We start from the raw sequence: 14,420 nt of genomic DNA on the forward strand, positions 1-14,420 counted from the left end.
TACAAGAAATGTCTGACCTCTGTGATTGCCAACAAGGGTTTTGCCAATAAAAAATGGTCTGACGGTGAAGTGGACATACTCGGTATTCATATCCCGAAAGAAAGAAATGATCTCACTACAATAAATGTTAATAAAAAATTAGCAAAAATAGAAAAGATCTTGTTACCATGGAAAGGAAAATACCGGTCTATTTGTAGAAAAATCACCCTGATTGACTCATATCCCAATTTGCTTATGCCTTGCCTACACCTAGCGACTTATTTTTTAAATGATATGAGCAAAAAATATTAAATGTTATTTGGAACGGCAAGCCAGACAAAATTAAACAGGCCTATTTATGTAATGAATATGAATTCAGAATTGGCCCAGCGTCGTCCGGGTTAGGGGAGGGTTTGGCTTGCCGGGATGTCCTTGTCCCATCGCGCTCTAGCGACTCCTGTGGCGGGCCGGGCGCATGCACACTGACACGGTCACCAGTTGTACGGTGTTTCCTCCGACACATTGGTGCGGCTGGCTTCCGGGTTAAGCGAGCAGTGTGTCAAGAAGCAGTGCGGCTTGGCAGGGTCGTGTTTCGGAAGACGCATGGCACTCGACCTTTGCCTCTCCCGAGTCCGTACGGCGGTGGCAGCGATGGGACAAGACTAACTACCAATTGGATATCACGAAATTGGGGAGAAAAAGGGGTAAAAAGTAACCAAAGAAATTACAAAATAGAACAGACCTCTCACTAAAGGCTTCAGTCATACAAAAGTTATACTTCAATCCAAACTGGTTCTCTAGCAGATTAGTAAGAATGTCTCACCCCATGTTCAAGAATGGCCTTTTTCCCCTTTATTCAGATTACAACCTCTCACTTTCAGTTATTTGAAAATGAAATAATCTAAAAAATATAGCTATTTTTAAAACAAGCCATAGAAAGTTGTTTGCAATTTCAGTTTAATCCACCAGAAAAGACAGAACAAATATTACAGCAAATATTATGGTTAAACTCAAATATACTAATTGATAAAAAATATTTAAAAATGAAAGAAAAAGAAAACAGTATAATCTTTGTAAATTATATCATAAATAGGACTGGTGGAGTTATATCACACATGCAGCTAAAACAAATATACGGAAATGTCTGCTCTACTCAAAATTACAACCAAGTAATTGCAGCATTACCGCAAAAATGGAAGAGGCAAGTGGAAGCGGGAGAGAGTAAGGAACTTGTCTGTCGGCCCTGCATTATATAGACCAAAATTGGTTAAGGAAAATGTTGATAAATAAAAAAGTATACCAGTTTAACATTTGCCATATAGATTGCAAAATAGTTGGGAAGACATTTTTGATGTACCGATTCCATGGCACATGGTTTATGAACTGATACACAAAACGACGCTGGATTCAAAACTTAAGAGTTTTTCAATTGTAATTATTATACAAAATTCTTGCAACCAATAGAATGTTATATACACTGAACAAAATATATTACTGAGTTACAGTTCATATAAGGAAATCAGTCAATTGGAATAAATGAATTAGGCCCTCATCTATGGATTTCACATGACTGAGAAAACAGATAAGCATCTGTTGGTCACAGATACCTTTATAAAAAAGGTTGGGGCGTGGATCAGAAAACCAGTCAGTATCAGCGCAACACATCTCCTTCGCATAGAGTTGATCAGGTTGTTGCCAAGGCAGCAGCTACTTTTCCTGGGGTCCAAACATATTAAAGCACTTGCATTACATATAAAATAAAATATAAAACAGTACATCATATGACATTATTACACCACTACGTATCTACAACACAAAATGTTTAATACCACCATACAACAATATCACAATGTGTGCGTACAATGGCTTGTGAAAGTATTCACCCCCTTGGCATTTTTCCTATTTTGTTGCCTTACAACCTGGAATTAAAATTGATTTTTGGGGGGTTTGTATCATTTGATTTACACAACATGCCTACCACTTTGAAGATGCAAAATATTTTTTCTTGTGAAACAAAAGAAACAAAAACAGAAAACTTGAGTGTGCATAACTATTCACCCCCCCTTGCATGGGTGTCCGAGCTGTATGCCAGTATTCCAAACAGACAGCTCGGTACCTCTTACAAAAACAAGCAGTGATGAAGTCAATATCTCTTCCACTCTGAGCCAGGAGAGACTGACATGCATGTCATTAATGTTAGCTCTCCGTGTACTTTTAAGGGCCAGCCATGCTGCCCTGTTCTGAGCCAACTGCAATTTTCCCAAGTCCCTCTTTGTGGCACCTGACTGTAAGCATGCCAATTACATTGACGGAAGCCACAATCTAACTACTATGAACTACTCAGTCATAGCAAGAAACGTATTTCTTGCTATGACTGAGATATGTTGTTATTTATCTACCTTAGTTGAATGCACCGTCACTCTGGATAAGTGTGTCTGCTAAATGACCAAAATGTATATGTGAAAATTAACAATGGCAAAGCACACTGGCTATTGTCATTGGCCTTGTTTCGGGGGCGGAGCTCATTAGAGTAATAGTCAGCATGCTTTGCAGTTGTTCATTTTTACATATACATATATATATACACGTATTTAGACCCCATGGGTTTCTTCACATTTTATTGTGTTACAAAGTGGGATTAAAATTGATTTAATTGTCATTTTTTACCAACAATCTACACAAAATACACTGTAATGTCAAAGTGGAAGAAAAATTCAATTTAAAAAAAAGATGAGTAATAAATTCATAACTAAAATAGTTGTTGCATAAGTATTCAGTCCCTTTGTTTAGGCAACCCTAAATTAGTTCAGGAATAGAATTTGGCTTATCAAATCACATAATAAGTTACATGGACTCACTCTATGTGAAATAATAGGGATTTACATGATTTTTGAATGACTAACCCTTCCTCTGCCCACCATACATACAACATCTATAAGGTCCCTCAGTCAAGTACTAAATTTCAAGCACAGATTCAACTACAAAGACCAGGGAGCTTTTCGAAAGCCTCATAAAGAAGAGCAGTGATTGGTAGATGGGTAACAATAACAAATAAGACATTGAATATCTCTTTAAGCATAGTCAAGTTGATAATTATGCTGTGGATTATGTATTAAACCACCCAGACACATCAAAGATACAGTCTTTCTTCTGAACTGAGCTGCAGGACAGGAATGAAAATGCACAGAGATGTTACCATTGGTGATTTTAAAACAGCTACAGAGTTCAATGGCTGTGATGGGAGAAAACTGAGGATGGATACATTATAATGACTTCACATTAATGACCTAAATGACAGAGTGAAAAGAAGAATACAAATATACAGAATAAAGATATTCCAAAACATGAATCTTGTATGCAACAAGGCACTAAAGTAATACTGGGGAAAAAATACAGCAAAGGAATACACTTTTTTGTCCTGAATGCAAAGCCTTATGTTTGGGGCAAATCCAACACAACACATCACTGAATAACTGCCTTCTTATTTTCAAGTATGGTGGTGGCTGCATCATGGTATGGTTATACTTGACATCGGCAAATACTGGGACGTTTTTCCAGGATAAAAATAAATGGGATGGAGCTAAGCACAGGCAAAATCCTAGAGGAAAACCTGATTCAGTCAGCTTTACACCAGAGACTGGGAGAGGAATTCCCCTTTCAGCAGGACAACAATCTACAACACAAGGCCAAATGCACACAGGAGTTGCTTACCAAGAAGACAGTGAATGTTCCTTTTTTTCTATTAAATTTTTTAACAATACAAAACATCCACAACATCACTCCTGCTCACACCCCCATCTCCAGCGCCCGCATCACTCTCTGCCATATGGCCTTAAACTGTACCACTTTGTTTCTCTCCGTCACCCATGCACTTTACATGTTTAGATAATAAAGCATTTGACCTTTCCATTGTGTTAACAATGGAGGATTGGTTGATTTCCAGTTTTTAAGTATACGTTTTTTTCAAGATGATTGACGAGAAATGTATCGTCCAACCCATCGGGTACGTCACTGCACCCTCATATGCCATGTCTTGAAATATGCAGACAGACGTATTAAAAGTAAATTTACATTGTAATACTTCTGACAGCCAACTTTCTAACTCCACCCATAACTTTTGGACTTTATAGCATTCCCAGAAGTCATTGAGTCATTGTTAGTTTTACACTTAAGACATGACACTGCTGTTGTGCTGTAGAATTTATGAATTTTGTCTTGTGTAATTAATTTTATACATTAGTTTATACTGGATTAAGCAAACATTTTTGTTAACTGTAATTTCGTTAGTTATGTTCAAACATTTCCTCAATCTTGTGCCAATAGTTTATATATTTTACTAAGAGATTGTCAGTTGGACAGGCTCTCTGCAAGGTTTTGTATATCTTACCTATCATATGAATATCATTTTCTGACTCAAATAGGATTCCCTCAAGATTCCCTCAAAAGTTTTAGAATACCTACTCATTCAAGGGTTTTTCTTTCTTTTTACTATTTTCTATATTGTAGAATAATAGTGAAGACATCAAAACTATGAAATAACACATATGGAATCATGCAGTAACCCAAGAAAGTGTTAAACAAATCAAAATATATTTTATATTTGAGATTCTTCAAATAGCCACCCTTTGCCTTGGTGACAGCTTTGCACATTCTTGGCATTCTCTCAACCAGCTTCACCTGGAATGCTTTTCCAACAGTCTTGAAGGAGTTCCCACATATGCTGAGCACTTGTTGGCTGCTTTTCCTTCACTCTGCGGTCCGACTCATCCAAAACCATCTCAATTTGGTTGAGTTCGGGGGATTGTGGAGGCCAGGTTATCTGATGCAGCACTCCATCACACTCCTTTTTGGTGAAGTAGCCCTTACACAGCCTGGAGGTGTGTTGGGTCATTGTCCTGTTGAAAAACAAATGATAGTCCCACCAAGCCCAAACCAGATGGGATGGCGTATCGCTGCAGAATGCTGTGGTAGCCATGCTGGTTAAGTGTACCTTGAATTCTAAATAAATCACAGACAGTGTCACCAGCAAAGCACCCCCACACCATAACACCTCCTCCTCCATGCTTTACGGTGGGAAATACACATGCAGAGATCATCTGTTCACCCACACCGCATCTCACAAAGACACGGGGGTTGCAACCAAAAATCTCAAATTTGGACTCGTCTAATGTCCATTGCTCGTGTTTCTTGGCCCAAGCAAGTCTCTTCTTATTATTTGTGTCCTTTAGTAGTGGTTTCTTTGAAGCAATTCGACCATGAAGGCCTATTTCTCCACTGAACAGTTGATGTTGAGATGTGCCTGTTACTTGAACTCTATGATGCATTTATTTGGGCTGCAATTTCTGAGGCTGGTAACTCTAATGAACGTATCCTCTGCAGCATAGGTAACTCTGGGTCTTCCATTCCTGTGGCGGTCCTCATGAGAGCCAGTTTCATCATAGCGCTTGATGGTTTTTATGACTGCACTTGAAGAAACTTGTTGCATATTTGAAAATAACTACATTGTCCAGTCCAAATGTGCTTTTTAATTATGTCATGGAAATAAATGTATTTCCTATTATCAAGTCATTTACAGTTTTTGAAATGTTCCGTATTGACTGACCTTCATGTCTTAAAGTAATGATGGACTGTCGTTTCTCTTTGCTTATTTGAGCTGTTCTTGCGATAATATGGACTTTGTCTTTTACCAAATAGGGCTATCTTCTGTATACCCCCCTACCTTATCACAACACAACTGATTGGCTCAAACACATTAAGAAGGAAAGAAATTCCACAAATTAACTTTTAAGAAGGCACACCTGTTAATTGAAATGCATTCCAGGTGACTACCTCATGAAGCTGGTTGAGAGAATGCCAAGAGTGTGCAAAGCTATCATCAAGGCAAAGGGTGGCTATTTGAAGAATCTCAAATATAAAATATATTTTGAAATGTTTAACACTTTTTTGGTTACTTCATGATTCCATATGTGTTATTTCATAGTTTTGATGTCTTCACTATTATTCTACAATGTAGAATGTAAAAATAAAGAAAAACCCTTGAATGAGTAGGTGTTCTAAAACGTTTGACCGGTAATGTACATGATACTCACATTGTCCCTGTAGCCATCATGAGGTTGCTAAAACCTAGCCTATGAATGAAAGTTTATAACGTAGAGAATGTTGAGTAATCAAAGTGACAGACAGTGACACTTTCAATACCGCCTTACACACTCTTGCCTGCATCTAGCTGATCTAGGGAGTAATCATTAGTCCAACAGTTGCAAATGTGCATTTTTATTGGACAAATTCAGGTATTTTTATCCCTGTTTTGTTCCGTTTGCTTCCATTTAAGAAACGTTTTTCAACAGAATTGGCGGAATGAATACACCCCTGATCATACGCAGACACAGTTCACTTTCATAGCAGCCACATAAAAATAGCATGATCACTTTGCTCGTTGTATATATAATTCCTTCTCGCAACTATCTACGCGCTCTCCTCCTCTCACCTTTTCCCTTCGCTTGTGGACTTCAGTGCATAACACATCAGCTGTCTGTGACCAGGCAAAAAAAACTTTCCAAGCCAAACCTTCATATCATGACCGCTATAACCGCTACACACAGCCAACATCGTTGTCACATCATAGTCAACATAGTTACTAGAACTAACGGATTAGTAAACCCGCTAGCTACAATCATGCAGTACAGTGTACAGTCAGAAAGCAGTTTAGCAGTTACACTGGTGGGCCCCAGTAGCAATAAATTAATAAAACCAAATGCTTACCTTGACTTGGAAGAGTTCCAGTGTTGGATAGCCATAGTAAGCTAGCTAGCATAGCATCCCTATCTGTTTGAGCCGGGTGTTTGAGTACGCTAAACTAGCTAGCTGCATTCACTAGCTAAGTGAAAGTGAAAGTAAAAAATAATACAACCAAATATAGCTCTCTCTCTCTCTCTCTCTCTCTCTCTCTCTCTCTGTTGCTTCTCCTTAATTTTGGAACAAATTCATTTGTTCAAAACTGTTCAACTATTGTATTTTTCTCTCTTTGAGTCAACTACTCACCACATTTTATGCACTGCAGTGCTAGCTAGATGTAGTTTATACTTTCAGTACTAGATTAATTCTATGATCTTTTGATTGGGTGGACAACATGTCAGTTCATGCAGCAAGAGTTCTGATAGGTTGGAGGACGTCCTCCGGGAGTTGTCACAATTACTGTGTGTCTATGGAAGGGGGTGAGAACCATGAGCCTCCTAGGTTTTGAATTGAAGTCAATGTACCCAGAGGAGGACAGAAGCTAGCTGTCCTCCGGCTACACCATGGTGCTAACCTACAGAGTGCTGCTGAGGCTACTGTAGACCTTCATTACAAAACAGTGTGTTTTAATCAATTATTTGTTGACATGTGAATATATTTAGTATAGTTTTATCTAAAAAGGATAACTTTTTTAATGTTTCACTATTTATTTATTTTTTAAATTCACTGAGGAGGATGGTCCTCCCCTTCCTCCTCTGAGGAGCCTTCGCTGCTATGAAGTTGTTGATGTTCTTAGCTTTATCCTTTGAAAATAGACATGTGAAAAAACTCTGGGGATGAGCATGATCATTTTCAATATGTACCCACTGTTCCTCTTTAGTGCATTTAACTTAAATGTCGCAAGTAAAAGCCCTGGGTGGCGAGCTCAGACCACCCTCAGACTTATGAAGATGTAAAACTTTCCTTTGTATTCTATGAGTTTTATTTGCCCATATAAAGTCTGTTATGACCGAGTATACTTTTTGTAAGAATGTCTTCGGTGTGGTAAATGGTATTACAAACAATAAATACAAAAACTTTGGGAGCCATACCATTCTGAAGAGGTTTATTCTACCAGTAAAATACAGTATACGGGAAGATTGTTCCATTTAATTAGATCTGCTTTCATATTGTTGAGTAATAGGATAAAGGTATCTTTACATACACTACATGACCGAAAGTATGTGGACACCTGCTCGTCGAACATCTCATTCTAAAATCATGGGCATTAATATGGAGTTGGTCCCCCCCTTTGTTGCTATAACAGCCTCCACTCGTCTGGGAAGGCTTTCCACTAGATGTTGGAACATTGCTGTGGGGACTTGCTTCCATTCAGCCACAAGAGCATTAGTGAGGTGGGGCACTGATATTCGATGATTAGGCCTGGCTCGGAGTCGGCGTTCCAATTCATCCCAAAGGTGTTCAATGGGGTTGAGGTCAGGGCTCTGTGCAGGCCAGTCAAGTTCTTCCATACCAATCACTACAAACCATTTCTGTATGGACCTCGCTTTGTCCACAGGGGCATTGTCATGCTGAAACATGAAAGGGCTTTCCCCAAACTGTTGCCACAAAGTTGGAAGCACAGAATCGTCTAGAATGTCATTGTATGCTGTAGCGTTAATATTTCCCTTCACTGGAACAAAGGGACCTAGCCCGAAACCATGAAAAACAGCCTCAGACCATTGTTCCTCCTCCACCAAACTGTACAGTTGGCACTATGCATTCGGGGAGGTAGCGTTCTCCTGGCATCTGCCAAACCCAGATTAATCAGTCGGACTGCCAGAGAACGCGTTTCCACTGCTCCAGAGTCCAATGGCGGCGAGCTTTACACCACTCTAGCCGACGCTTGGCATTGCGTATGGCGATCTTAGGCTTGTGTGCGGCTGCTTGGCCATGGAAACCCATTTCATGAAGCTCCCGATGAACAGTTCTTGTGCTGACGTTGCTTCCAGAGGCAGTTTGGAACTCGGTAGTGAGTGTTGCAACCGAGGACAGACGATCCCCGTTCTGTGACCTTGTGTGGCATACCACTTCGCAGCTGAGCCGTTGTTGCTCCTAGACATTTCTGCTTCACAATAACAGCACTTACAGTTGACCAGCGCAGCTCTAGCAGGGCAGAAATTTGACAAACTGACTTGATGGAAAGGTGGCATCCTATGACGGTGCCACATTGAAAGTCACTGAGCTCTTCACTAAGGCCATTCTACTGCCAATGTTTGTCTATGAAGATTGCATGGCTGTGTGCTCGATTTTATACACCTGTCATCAACGGGTGTGGCTGATATAGGCAAATCCACTAATTTGAAGGGGTGTCCACATTCTTTTGTATATATAGTGTATTTGTTGTTTGTTGTCACTTATTAAGCATATAAAGGATTTCCTATTGACATTATTTCATTTTTTTCCACGTTAATGTTATCCTGAGATTTTAGAGTATTCTGAAGAATTTTTTTTGTGCAAGTTTTCAATATTGGTCAGATATATCAGGAGATCATCTGCAAATAAGTTTTGTTTATATTCATGTTTACCAATACTGATACCTGTTACGTTTGGGCCCCGTCTAATTCTTTCCGCAAGCGGTTCAATTGGCAGTGCAAACAGGAGGGGGAAGAGAGGACATCCCTGTCTTCTACCCCTTTCTAAAGCAATTTAATCAGATAATGTATTATTTGTGGGGGGGTTTTCTTTAGGACATTCATGTAATATTTTTATTAAATGTATTATTTCAGCTGAAAAGTTGAAGGCTTCCAAAGTTTTGAATAGAAAAAGCCATTCAAGACGGTCTAAATCGTTTTCGGCATCAACAGCTGTTATTGATGAATCTACATCTCGATTTCTTGTGTAATGTATTAAACTGAAACATGTTCTTGTATTTGTTTGTAAGTGTCCTTTTTTTTGTTTTCTACTGTTTGATTGATATGTATCAAGTCTGGTAAGACTTTTGCCATTCTATTGCTTATGAGCTTTGTTATTGTTTTATTGTCATAATTTATTAAACTTATGGGTCTGTAATCAGCAGGGGACACTCCAGATCTTCCTGGTTTTAATATAACTGAAATAACTGTTTGATACATGGAACTAGGAAGTACTGAATTGAATGACGTGTTTTGTCATTTGTGTAAATAGGGGCACTACTTTGTCCCAAAATGTTGAATAGAATTCTATGGGAAAGCCATCCATTCCTGGTGCTTTTCTACGCGCGAATGTTTTAACAGTATCTAATATTTATTTTTGGGTGATCTCTGTTTTTAGTGATTATTTTTTGTCTGCTTGTCATTTCTTCAAAGTTGTTGAGTCTAGGAAGGCTATAGGATCCGTCCAACTGTTGTTAAATTTATATAGATTTACATAGAAGCTTTTTATTACATTGTTGTTTCTAATTAACACATTTGTATATGGAGGACCAAAGCTGCTGTAATTAGAATTAAATGAATAAATAAATCCACACATAAATAGATAAATACATAAATAGATAAATAATTATTGAAATAATTATTCGCACTTTCTTTCATTTTATTCATTCATATTATTTCTTCCTCCAATATGATAATGCGGGGTTGTCAAGCAAACCTATATGGGTGGTATCTAACACACCATTGGTTGATCAATGCCACGGCGCGACGATCGATTGCATTTGCCTTGGCTGAGTTCAGTATGACAGAATGTGTTCAAAGTTTAGAGGCCATGTTTCACATTTGCACCCCTCAATGTTCCTAAAATACTTTGGTGTTTTAGGTGTGAAGTTTATGGGAATGTTGCAGCAGTATATAGGAGGGAGAGTCCTAGATGTGAGAAGTGTGCAGGATACGAAGGAATGTGTAGTTTCGGTGGAGAAAGTTATTTGTGTTAGTTGTGGGGGTACTCATGGGGCTGGAGATCGGAGGTGTCCGGTGAGAGAAAGGCAGGTTGAGGTTGCTAGGATCAGAGTAGTACATAAAGTGTCATATGCTGAAGCAGTAAAGAGAGTGGTAGAGGAAGATGGGTACAGGGTGGTGGTGGAGGAAGACGGGAAGAGGGATCCTGAGAGGATTCCTGTGAGTAGGCAGACACTAATCAAATCAAATCAAATTGGTCACATACACATATTTAGCAGATGTTATTGCGGGTGTAGTGAAATGCTTTTGTTCCTAGCGCCAACAGTGCAGTAGTATCTAACAATTCACAACAATACACACAAATCTAAAAGTAAAAGAATGGAATTAAGAAATATATAAATACAGTGGGGGGGAAAAGTATTTAGTCAGCCACCAATTGTGCAAGTTCTCCCACTTAAAAAGATGAGAGAGGCCTGTAATTTTCATCATAGGTACACGTCAACTATGACAGACAAAATGAGGGAAAAAAATCCAGAAAATCACATTGTAGGATTTTTAACGAATTTATTTGCAAATTATGGTGGAAAATAAGTATTTGGTCAATAACAAAAGTTTCTCAATACTTTGTTATATATCCTTTGTTGGCAATGACACAGGTCAAACGTTTTCTGTAAGTCTTCACAAGGTTTTCACACACTGTTGCTGGTATTTTGGCCCATTCCTCCATGCAGATCTCCTCTAGAGCAGTGATGTTTTGGGGCTGTCGCTGGGCAACACGGACTTTCAACTCCCTCCAAAGATTTTCTATGGGGTTGAGATCTGGAGACTGGCTAGGCCACTCCAGGACCTTGAAATGCTTCTTACGAAGCCACTCCTTCGTTGCCCGGGCGGTGTGTTTGGGATCATTGTCATGCTGAAAGACCCAGCCACGTTTCATCTTCATTGCCCTTGCTGATGGAAGGAGGTTTTCACTCAAAATCTCACGATACATGACCCCATTCATTCTTTCCTTTACACGGATCAGTCGTCCTGGTCCCTTTGCAGAAAAACAGCCCCAAAGCATGATGTTTCCACCCCCATGCTTCACAGTAAGTATGGTGTTCTTTGGATGCAACTCAGCATTCTTTGTCCTCCAAACACGACGAGTTGAGTTTTTACCAAAAAGTTATATTTTGGTTTCATTGTATATGACATTCTCCCAATCCTCTTCTGGATCATCCAAATGCACTCTAGCAAACTTCAGACAGGCCTGGACATGTACTGGCTTAAGCAGGGGGAAACGTCTGGCACTGCAGGATTTGAGTCCCTGGCGGCGTAGTGTGTTACTGATGGTAGGCTTTGTTACTTTGGTCCCAGCTCTCTGCAGGTCATTCACTAGGTCCCCCCGTGTGGTCCTGGGATTTTTGCTCACCGTTCTTGTGATCATTTTGACCCCACGGGGTGAGATCTTGCGTAGAGCCCCAGATCGAGGGATATTATCAGTGGTCTTGTATGTCTTCCATTTCCTAATAATTGCTCCCACAGTTGATTTCTTCAAACCAAGCTGCTTACCTATTGCAGATTCAGTCTTCCCAGCCTGGTGCAGGTCTACAATTTTGTTTCTGGTGTCCTTTGACAGCTCTTTGGTCTTGGCCATAGTGGAGTTTGGAGTGTGACTGTTTGAGGTTGTGGACAGGTGTCTTTTATACTGATAACAAGTTCAAACAGGTGCCATTAATACAGGTAACGAGTGGAGGACAGAGGAGCCTCTTAAAGAAGAAGTTACAGGTCTGTGAGAGCCAGAAATCTTGCTTGTTTGTAGGTGACCAAATACTTATTTTCCACCATAATTTGCAAATAAATTCATTAAAAATCCTACAATGTGATTTTCTGGATTTGTTTTCCTCAATTTGTCTGTCATAGTTGACGTGTACCTATGATGAAAATTACAGGCCTCTCTCATCTTTTTAAGTGGGAGAACTTGCACAATTGGTGGCTGACTAAATACTTTTTCCCCCACTGTATATTATTGATTGATTTACTATGACTTTTCAGATCACCCAGTAGTGCTATCTGCAGGGTAAGCTCCAGGTAAATATTGCAATCCTTTAGCCATTCCTGGACCTGTGTCCAAAAACAAGCTACAAATGGACAATACCAAAACAAATGATCTAATGAAATGTAACTCTTGCAGGAAAACCACATCTGCTGACAATCTCTTTAAGAGTTCAAGAACCATGTGCTTTTTTCCCATCATGGAGCCTGTGCACATTCCATGTAAATAATTTGATTTTGTTGGTCTTTACTACAAAGTTAACCTTGTTTGTTCCGTCTACATTGACGAACCAGATAAAACATAAAACATATGAGGGTGGTGGGCATTCCATGGAATGGGAGAGTCATAGTATGAATACATAGTTATTGTATACATTTAAGTGATAATGCCCAAGAAGCCAGTGTTTGGAGGATATATAGAGGAGCTAGCCAACAACACAGCTACAGTAACATAATCACTTCAAACTGAAGCTGGAAAGAATGCAAATTAGCTGCGTTTCATTTTACCTTTTTTCAATTTACCTTTTTTTGTATATATCCATAAAAATGATGCCAGCTTATCATTGATTTCGACTGGCTAAGAAACGCTGTCTGTCTGTCTCGTCCCGACTCCAGACACTTTCATTACTATGGGACAGCAGAAGATCTAATTTGAATATTGAAACAATGTTGCAAATGTCGTAGAGACAGATGGCAAGGTTTATACAAATCTTCGTTGTTGAAAACAAAATGTTAGTCTAAAAGAAATGTGAGATACTGTCTAGATGCTTTTTATAGTGGAGATCAAGTTTATAAATTGCCTGGCTGGACTGATGAGATAGTGGATTGCGCAGTCAGATGGAATAGTGTAAATAGGCATTTTAATGTCATAGATTTAGCCAGTGGCAACTTGTGGAATAGACACCGGCTGGAATGCGGTTTTAACCAATCTGCATTCAGGATTAGACCCACCCGTTGTATATAGAGCATGTGAGCTGAGCAGACATTGAACAAAAAATACAGATAAAAACATAAAGCAAAGTACTTCTTTGTACTTTGAGGCACTATGGCTTTTTATGGCTTTTATTAAGCTCCAACTTACAGCTTTTAAAAGTATCTGGTTGCAAAATAAATTAGTGTAGTTCAGCCCAGTGTAATACAACATATAAAATAAATATTTCAAATACATGTAAGTCCCTCGCACTTAGTAGAGAGAAAATCAATCAAATAGGACTTTTCTTCCGAGTCAGTGCTGATGAAAAACCTAGGCCTCACGTTGAACGTCTACAATATCACGTCTCAAAAAAATCCTGACATGAACCCTGGGGACAATGTGAAAGCACAGGTGAACAATACTCACAAACCTTATTTGTATACAGTCAGACACAAAGACCCATGCTTGAAAGTTTTAGCAAGCCTACACACAGCCAAATGTTCACTGTGACAGGGACAATAATATGATTAATGCAAGACTGACTTTGATTACATTAGATTACATTGCAGTGCAGAAAACACGGTGACGGATAGAATGGAAGTATTACTTCTTCTCAGAATCAGAGCATGAGAAGTGGCATTTAGAGCTCCATAGTAGAGGTGTCATAATACCCGTAAAACCTAGCGGTCAAACATGGAAATGGTTCCAATCGTTTTTTCACCATTCATTTTTCCCATTGTGGATTTTAGAAACCCATCAATTAAGGACTGTGTTTTGTGTAGGCTTGCCCTGGCGTGAAGTTTTGATAACCATGTAAATCTCTCTCGGACAAGGTGACTTTTAATCAATATATTCGGCTCTATTTACTCTCAGATTCGAAAATGCTAATTAGCGTCAAAGTAGAC

This window comes from Coregonus lavaretus (assembly GCF_964263955.1).
Source record: "Coregonus lavaretus genome assembly, chromosome: 3".
Classification (NCBI taxonomy): domain Eukaryota; kingdom Metazoa; phylum Chordata; class Actinopteri; order Salmoniformes; family Salmonidae; genus Coregonus; species Coregonus lavaretus.